At 49.5% G+C, this 7500-nt stretch overlaps 1 protein-coding gene across 4 annotated transcripts in view; it reads left to right on the forward strand.

Moving 5' to 3' along the window:
* The window catches only part of GckIII (Germinal centre kinase III), a 95292-nt gene that overhangs the window by 9688 nt on the left and 78104 nt on the right, over nucleotides 1–7500 (forward strand). Inside the window, exon 1 of one of the 4 annotated variants that reach the window (XM_086546728.1) lies at nucleotides 774–904. The exons of 2 other annotated variants lie outside the window; for them this stretch is intronic. The gene's annotated coding sequence lies outside the window, so the exon portion shown is untranslated. Of the gene's footprint in view, nucleotides 1–773; nucleotides 905–7500 lie in introns of those variants that run through there. One more of the 4 variants, XM_086546727.1, reaches the window with a different exon arrangement.

A 7500-nucleotide genomic window follows, 5' to 3' on the forward strand; every position in this document is an offset into this window, starting at 1 on the left:
GGGGGGCACGGGGGCTCTCAGGCTGGAGGAGATGGAGGAAAGAGTTGGAGGAGGTAGGAGATGGAGGAGGGAGGGAGGAGGAAGGAGGTAGGAGATGGAGGAGGGAGGTAGGAGGAAGGAGGAAGGAGGAGGTGGTGGTAGAGGTAAGAGATGATAGGAGTTGGAGGAGCTAAGATACGTGTTAGGTGGTGGAAGGAGGTGGAGCAGGTAGTGGAGGTAGGATATGGAGAAAGAAGAGGGAGGAGGGAGGAGGGAGGAGAGAGTATTGAGTAGTAGATAAGAGATAGAGGAGGGAGGAAGGAGGAGGTGGTGGAGGTAGGAGGTAGGGCGTGGAGGAGGGAGGTATGAGGTGGAGGAGGGAGGTATGAGGTGGAGGAGGAAGGTAGGAGGTGGAGGAGGAAGGTAGGAGGTGGAGGAGGAAGGTAGGAGATGGAGGATGGAGGTAGGAGGTGGAGGATGGAGGTAGGAGGTGGAGGTGGAGGTGGAGGTGGAGGTGGAGGTGGAGGAGGGAGGATGGAGGATGGAGGATGGAGGATGGAGGATGGAGGTGCGTTCGTGTTAGGAGATAGGAGGAGTAGGAGATAGGAGATGGACGATCCATGGTTCGTAATAGGAGGAGGAGGAGGAGGAGGAGGAGGAGGAGGAGGAGGAGGAGGAGGAGAGGAGGAACCAGTGAGCGGGAGGGGCCGGGGGGAGGGAGAAGGGGGGGCAGGAGGGGAAGGGGGGGGAGACCTGCCTCCTGCCGGGGCGATGGTCGCTAGCTCCCCATAAGCATAGTGTATCGCGGACGTCTCCGGCGATCGCACTCCGTTACGTCCGGCCGTGCCTCCGCGTCCGTCGTCGGTGCGTTGCGTTCGCGTCGCAAGTGTCGTGTTTTTTTCGAGTGGTTCGCGTCCTCGGAAGTGTCAGTGTTTTAGTCGCATTTTGTTGATTGTTTACGTGTTTATTTGTGAATCGATTTTGCGTGAAGATTGTGGAGGGAGGGAAAGGGTCGGCTGCGGAAGGGTTGTAGGAGGGTAGTGCTGCGATTTACGAGTGGTGTACGGCCTTGGAATTGCCGATGGTGGTGTTAGTGTTGACTTGTTTGTTTAAGTAACAATCGATTTTGATTTGTGCGAGAAATGCGGAGGGAATGATTGGGAAATGCGGAAGGAGTTACGGAGGGAAGGAGGCAGGTCGGACGTCCTGCCGAGGGTATGAATTGTTGATTTTCTTAATCTTGGCGCATGTTCGACCTTCCTGAAGGGCGATGATGACCGTAATGATGGCCTGAATCCTCCCCCTTTCCCCTTCCCCTTTCCCCTTCACCTCCCCTAACCCTTCCCCCTCCCCCTCCCCACCCCCTTCCCCCTTCCCCTTCCCCTTCCCCTTCCCCTTCCCCTTCCCCTTCCCCTTCCCCTTCCCCTTCCCCTTCCCCTTCCCCTTCCCCTTCCCCTTTCCCCTTTTTTTTTTTCCCCTTTTTTTTTTTCTTCCTTTTTCTTTTCTTTTTTTTTTTTTTGTTTTTTTTTTTTTTTCTTTTTTTTTTTGTTTTTTTTTTTTTTTTTTTATTTGCTTTCTTTTGTTTTTTTTTTTTTTTGTTCTTTTTTTCCCCTTTTTTTTTTTTTTTTTTTTTTTTCTTTTTCTTCCTCTTCATTGCCTTTTTTCTTTTTTTTTTTTTTTTTTTTTTTTTTTTTTTTTTCTTTTTTTTTTTATTTTTTTTTTTTTTAATTTTTTTTTTTTTCTCTTTTTTCTTTTTATTTCCCCTTCCCCCTTTCCCCTTCCCCCTTTCCCCTTCTCCCTGTCTGTTTAGTGCACGTGTTGTGTTTATTGGATCGTAATTTCGAAGAGCAGTGAGGAAGCTCTCGGCCATGGAAGATTTCTTTCGTGACGAAAAGAAAAACAAAAAAACAAAACAAAAAAAAACTGTGATTCCTTATTTGTTTGTTCGTTTTATTTTTTGTGTGTGTTTATTTAGGGTATATGATACTGATATTAGAATGGGAAGTGATCGAAGTAATGTGAATGAATGCCTTAGAGCTCGTATTTGCAAAGGCATGCAAACCTGAGTACGTGAGGGAATGAACAGGTATCTGTGCACGTGTGTGTGTGTGTGTATTTTACGTCCGTGTGTAAGTATGTATGTTTGTGTGTGCGTGTGTGTGTGTGTTTGTAGCACGTGCAGGCGCCACCGCCGCGGAAGTCCATGTGCGGATGCGGCGCCGGCGGCATCGGGAGTGCCGGACGGTCATTCCACCCGCGCCGTGAGAACCGCGCGGGCTGGAGGGAGGGGAGGGGAGGGTGGTGAGGGTGTGGGGTGTTGGGGGGGGTAGTGAAGTTGGGTGGTGGTGGAGGAAGGGGTTTCGTCGGGGCTCTCGGGAATGCGAGTGTGGAACTATCAACACCGATGCGCCATTGTCGTCTCTCACGCGGTCGCTGTCGTTGCGGTCGCCGTTACTATTGGCGTTGCTGGTGTCGTTGTTCGAAGGCAGGCGAGCAGGCAGGCAGGCGAGCAGGCAGGCAGGCGAGCAGGCAGGCAGGCAGGCGAGCAGGCAGGCAGGCAGGCGAGCAGGCAGGCAGGCGAGCAGGCAGGCAGGCGAGCAGGCAGGCAGGCGAGCAGGCAGGCAGGCGAGCAGGCAGGCAGGCAGGCAGGCAGGCAGGCAGGCAGGCAGGCAGGCAGGCAGGCAGGCAGGCAGGCATCGTTAGAGTGCGCGAGTCATCGTCAACGCTAACATCAATATCACCGGTGTCACTATCAATATCAACATCAATATCGCCGTCAGCATCGTGGTTGTGGTAATCATCAGGTATTATCAGAGTCAGCACCGTGGTGTTAAGAACCGGTACATATTTATCCACAAGTGAAGTAAATATCAGCTGTCAACATCACCAGCATTTTCGTTGGCATTAACATTGAAAATAATATTGACTTAAGGTGTCAACGAGAACAGTAAACTCCTTCTAACACTAACACTGTTCACACCGTTAGTCGTATCAACAAGAAAAGCAACAATAGAATATCGCTTACAGGGTCATCGGCAACAGAAAAAAAAACAGGAACAAAGCAACAGGAGCAGTAACTAGAACATAGCCAAAAGTGACAAATACAATAAGAACTCGACCACAGCAGCAGCAGCAGTAGAGCGTAGAATAAAACAAGAATAAAAGCAACGGAGCATTTACATTAAAACAAAAACAACAGCAACAACAAAAGTTTTAACAACAGCAACAACTAAAGTTCAATAACAGTAACAGAAAAAAAATCAACAAAACGGAGAAAAATAAAAGCAACAGAAAAAAAAATCAGTAACAATAACAGCAACAGCACATCCGATCAAGTGGCAGCAACAGCAGAACAACAAGAAGAGAACCGTAAAACCAGAACAACAGTAGCCTCGTCGAAAGACAACACGGGCACAGCAGCACGAGCAGCAGCCTCCAGGTGCAGCCAGGTTTCAGGCGCTGTTCGAGCGCGAGAAAAGACGAAAAAAAAAATGATAAAAAGAAAAGAAACGAAGATAATAGAAAAGTAAAAGAGAAAATAACGAAAACAAACAAAGACAAAGAACGAAAAAGAAAAAAAAAGATGAAAAAAAAAAAAAATTGAAACGAAGGAAAAAAGGACGGCGAAACACCTCCCTCCAAAAACCAACGAAAGACGAAAAAAAAAGGAATAAAAACGACACAAACAATAAAAAACGAATAAAGAGAAAAAAAAGAGAAATAACCCAGCGAAAAAAAAAAAACGCGACGGAAGTCGAGAACTACCGCAGGTTTATTGGCCGACGGGAGATCGGTCGTGGAGGGCCTCTTCTCTTCTCTCCTCTCCTCTCCTCTCCTCTCCTCTCCTCTCCTCTCCTCTCCTCTCCTCTCCTCTCCTCTCCTCTCCTCTCCTCTCCTCTCCTCTCCTCTCCTCTCCTCTCCTCTCCTCTCCTCTCCTCTCCTCTCTCCTCCTCTCCTCTCCTCTCCTCTCCTCTCCTCTCCTCTCCTCTCCTCTCCTTTCCTTTCCTTTCCTCTCCTCTCCTCTTCTCTTCTCCCCTTTTCTTTCCTTCTCTTTCCTCTTCTCTTTTCATCTCTTCCTTTTTCTTCACTTTTCTTCTCTTCTTTCCTCTACTCCCTTCCTCTCCCCTCCTTCTCCTCTCTTCTCCTCTCCCCTTCCCTCCTCTCCCCTTGCGTCACCTCACCTTTCCTCCCCTCTTCTCACCTCACCTCTCCTCCCCTCCCCTCCCCTCCCCTCACCTCACTTCTCTCCCCACCCCTCTACTATCCTCATTTTTCTTTTCTTCTCTTCTTTTCTTTTTTCTTCTCCTCTCCTCTGTCTTCCGGCGTGAAAGTCGGGAGCCTTTGGAGGGTCTAGGAGGGGAGGGAAGGAGGGTTTGAGAGGGAAGGGTGGATGGGAAAATAGATGTGGGGAAAGAAGGAAGGAGGGGAGAAAGGGAAAAAAGAAAATCCCATGGGCCTGTGTTTCAGTTGTCGCTTGAGAGTGGGGGTGGGGGGTGGGTTACGAGGAAAGGACGATTTGAGTGAGGGAATGAATGAATGCAAGAAGGAAGGAAGAACGGAAATAGAGATTGTGCATAAAACCGTGAGAAGGCGTCACGATGGTAACCAGGGGTTCCTCTTTTTACAGGGAAGGCAATTCCGCATGTGGTGTTGGTATGTCCTGCTCCACCTGTGCAATCACGGGCAGGAATAGCTGGACTGGGCACGGTCTGGCAGGATAATTTTTTTTTTTTTTTAATCTTTTATTTTTTTGTCTCTCTTACCCCGATAAGATCTGTTTGAAAATACTTGACGTTATCGATGTATTGTGGTCGTCATCATCATCGCCACCACCATTATCGTCGGCAAAGAGTGATATTTTTTACTCCATTTTCAGCCACCAATCTTTCGCAACCGATCCCACGAGACTCCAATCTCATGTCTTGATTAAAAAGGCGAAGGAAAGTCTAAAGATAGAAGCCTTGACAGCGAGGCGTTTTGAAGCCGTAACGCACTCGCTAACACAAGTTGCTGCTGCTGCCTCTCCTCCTCCTCCTCCTCCTCCTCCTCCTCCTCCTCCTCCTCCTCCTCCTCCTCCTCCTCCTCCTCCTCCTCCTCCTCCTCCTCCTCCTCCTCCTCCTCCTCCTCCTCTTCTTATCGCGATCGGTATGTAGGTGACGCGATTGCTTATCGATGAATCAGCTCCTATCGCGGCTGGCGTTTTAGCTTGTAGTCGGGCGTACTCAGGCGCTAAGGAAATGGTCATTACCATGCGATCGCACGCACTCGTTCATATATGTAGGTGTCTAAGTGTTGACGATAGGATACCGTACTTGTAAGTGTGCCTATATTGTGGTCTATGGAATATATTATATGCGGTAAAACCACACACTCGCACACAAACTCGATTACTCGCTCGCTCGCTCACTCACTCACTCACTCACTCACTCACTCACTCACTCACTCACTTACTCACTCACTCACTCACTCACTCACTCACTCACTCACTCGCTCACTCACTCACTCACTCACTCACTCACTCACTCACTCACTCACGCACTCACTCACTCACTCACTCACTCACTCATTAACTCACTCACTCACTCACTCACTCACTCCTCACTCATTCACTCACTCACTCACTCACTCACTCACTCACTCACTCCTCACTCACTCACTCACTCACTCACTCACTCACATACTCATTCACTCACTTTCTCATACACTCATTCACGTATTTTCTCACACACTCACGTTCACACACACATACACACACACACACACACACTCAGACTCATTCACTCACGTGCTTGGATGCCTTATCTCCATCCTGTTGTGAGGTAGCCTCGATAACGGACATAATCTTGCAATGGCACAAACAACTAAAGACGTTCGGGTATATATTTTAGCTTGATAAGTTTTCCAGCAGATAGACATGGATGGGAATTATACTGTATTCGTGATTTCAGATTTTTTTTCCCTTTCAGCCATGTCGATACACGTGTTATGTTGATATCACCAGTTGGCTCGTTACCTTGGATATCAATTTTTATAAAAAAAAATATTATAATTTCATCGAAAAAACAATAACCTTGTGGCTTTTAAAATGCTGATATCAACGAGCCTCCCCCTCTTCCCTCCTTTTTCCCCTTCCCCCTTCCCCCATAGACATATATCAATTGGAAATGCAACTAGAGGGCCACGGGTAGGAGAGGACACCAGGCGAGAGGTGGAGGTAGTGGTTCGTGAACCGTCACTGGGAAGGAGGGAGAGGGAAGGGGGAAGGGAAGGGAAGGGAAGGGAAGGGAAGGGAAGGGAAGGGGGAAGGGAAGGGAAGGGAAGGGAAGGGAAGGGAAGGGAAGGGAAGGGAAGGGAAGGGAAGGGAAGGGGAGCGGAGGGGAGGGGAGGGGAGGGAAGACAAGGCAGAAGGGTGGAGAGAAGAAGGAGCGTGGGAAATGGAAGAGGAAGAGAGAGAGAAAAAAAAAGAGAACGATATCAGGGAGATAGCCCAGAGGCTGAGGGGAGGATTTTTGAAGAAGGTGTGCCATTATCCATTTCGAAAGGATGTGGAAGGCAGAGAGAGAGAGCGGAGGACGTCAGTCGCGAGGGCGGAAACTGCTTCCCGACTTGCTATCACATACGGCTGATATAGCTGCCGGTGGTGAGGGAGGCGGCGGCGGCGGCGACGGAGGTAGAGGTGGGGAGTGTAGAAGAGGAGGAGTGGGAGGGGAAGGGGGGGAGAAAGTGAGGGAGAGGAGAGGGAGGGGAGAGAGGGGAAAGTATAGAAAGGGAGGGAGGAGAGAGGGAGAGAGAGAGAGAGAGGGGAATGGGGAAAGTGAGGGAGGGGAGAGGGAGAAGAGAGAGGGGAAGGGAGAGGGGAAGGGGGAAGGTGTATAAAGTGATGGAGGGGAGAGGGGAAAATGAAGGAAGAGAGAGGGGAAAGGAGAGAAAGTGAGGGAGGGCAGAGAGAGGGAAAGGGGGAGAAAGTGAGGGAGGGGAGAGTGGAAATGGGGAAAATGAGGGAGGAGAGAGGGAGAAGAGAGGGGAAATGGGAAATGGGAGAAAGTGAGGGAGGAAAGAGAGGGGCGATTGGGAGAGGAAGAAAAGGAGGGGAAGAGAGGGAGAGAACCAAGGAGAAGGAGATTAGGAGAGAAATATAATGAGAGAGCGAGTGAAGTTAGAAGGAGAGCGAGAGAGCGAGAGAGCGAGAGAGCGAGAGAGCGAGGGAGCGAGAGAGCGAGAGAGCGAGAGAGCGAGAGAGCGAGAGAGCGAGAGAGCGAGAGAGCGAGAGAGCGAGAGAGCGAGAGAGCGAGAGAGCGAGAGAGCGAGAGAGCGAGAGAGCGAGAGAGAGAGAGAGAGAGAGAGAGAGAGAGAGAGAGAGAGAGAGAGAGAGAGAGAGAGCGAAAGCGCCAATGAAATCCTTCTAGGAGACGGAGGAGGAGCTGATTAAGGCTGAAGGATTGCCGTGGGTCATTTAGCCGTAGGTGTGGTGACGAGGACGTTAAAGTGGCAAAGAAAAGATAAAAAAAAAGAGAAGAAAAT

This window comes from Penaeus japonicus, unplaced genomic scaffold (assembly GCF_977035675.1).
Source record: "Penaeus japonicus unplaced genomic scaffold, GWHDUDI00000001_assembly GWHDUDI00000018, whole genome shotgun sequence".
Lineage (NCBI taxonomy): Eukaryota > Metazoa > Arthropoda > Malacostraca > Decapoda > Penaeidae > Penaeus > Penaeus japonicus.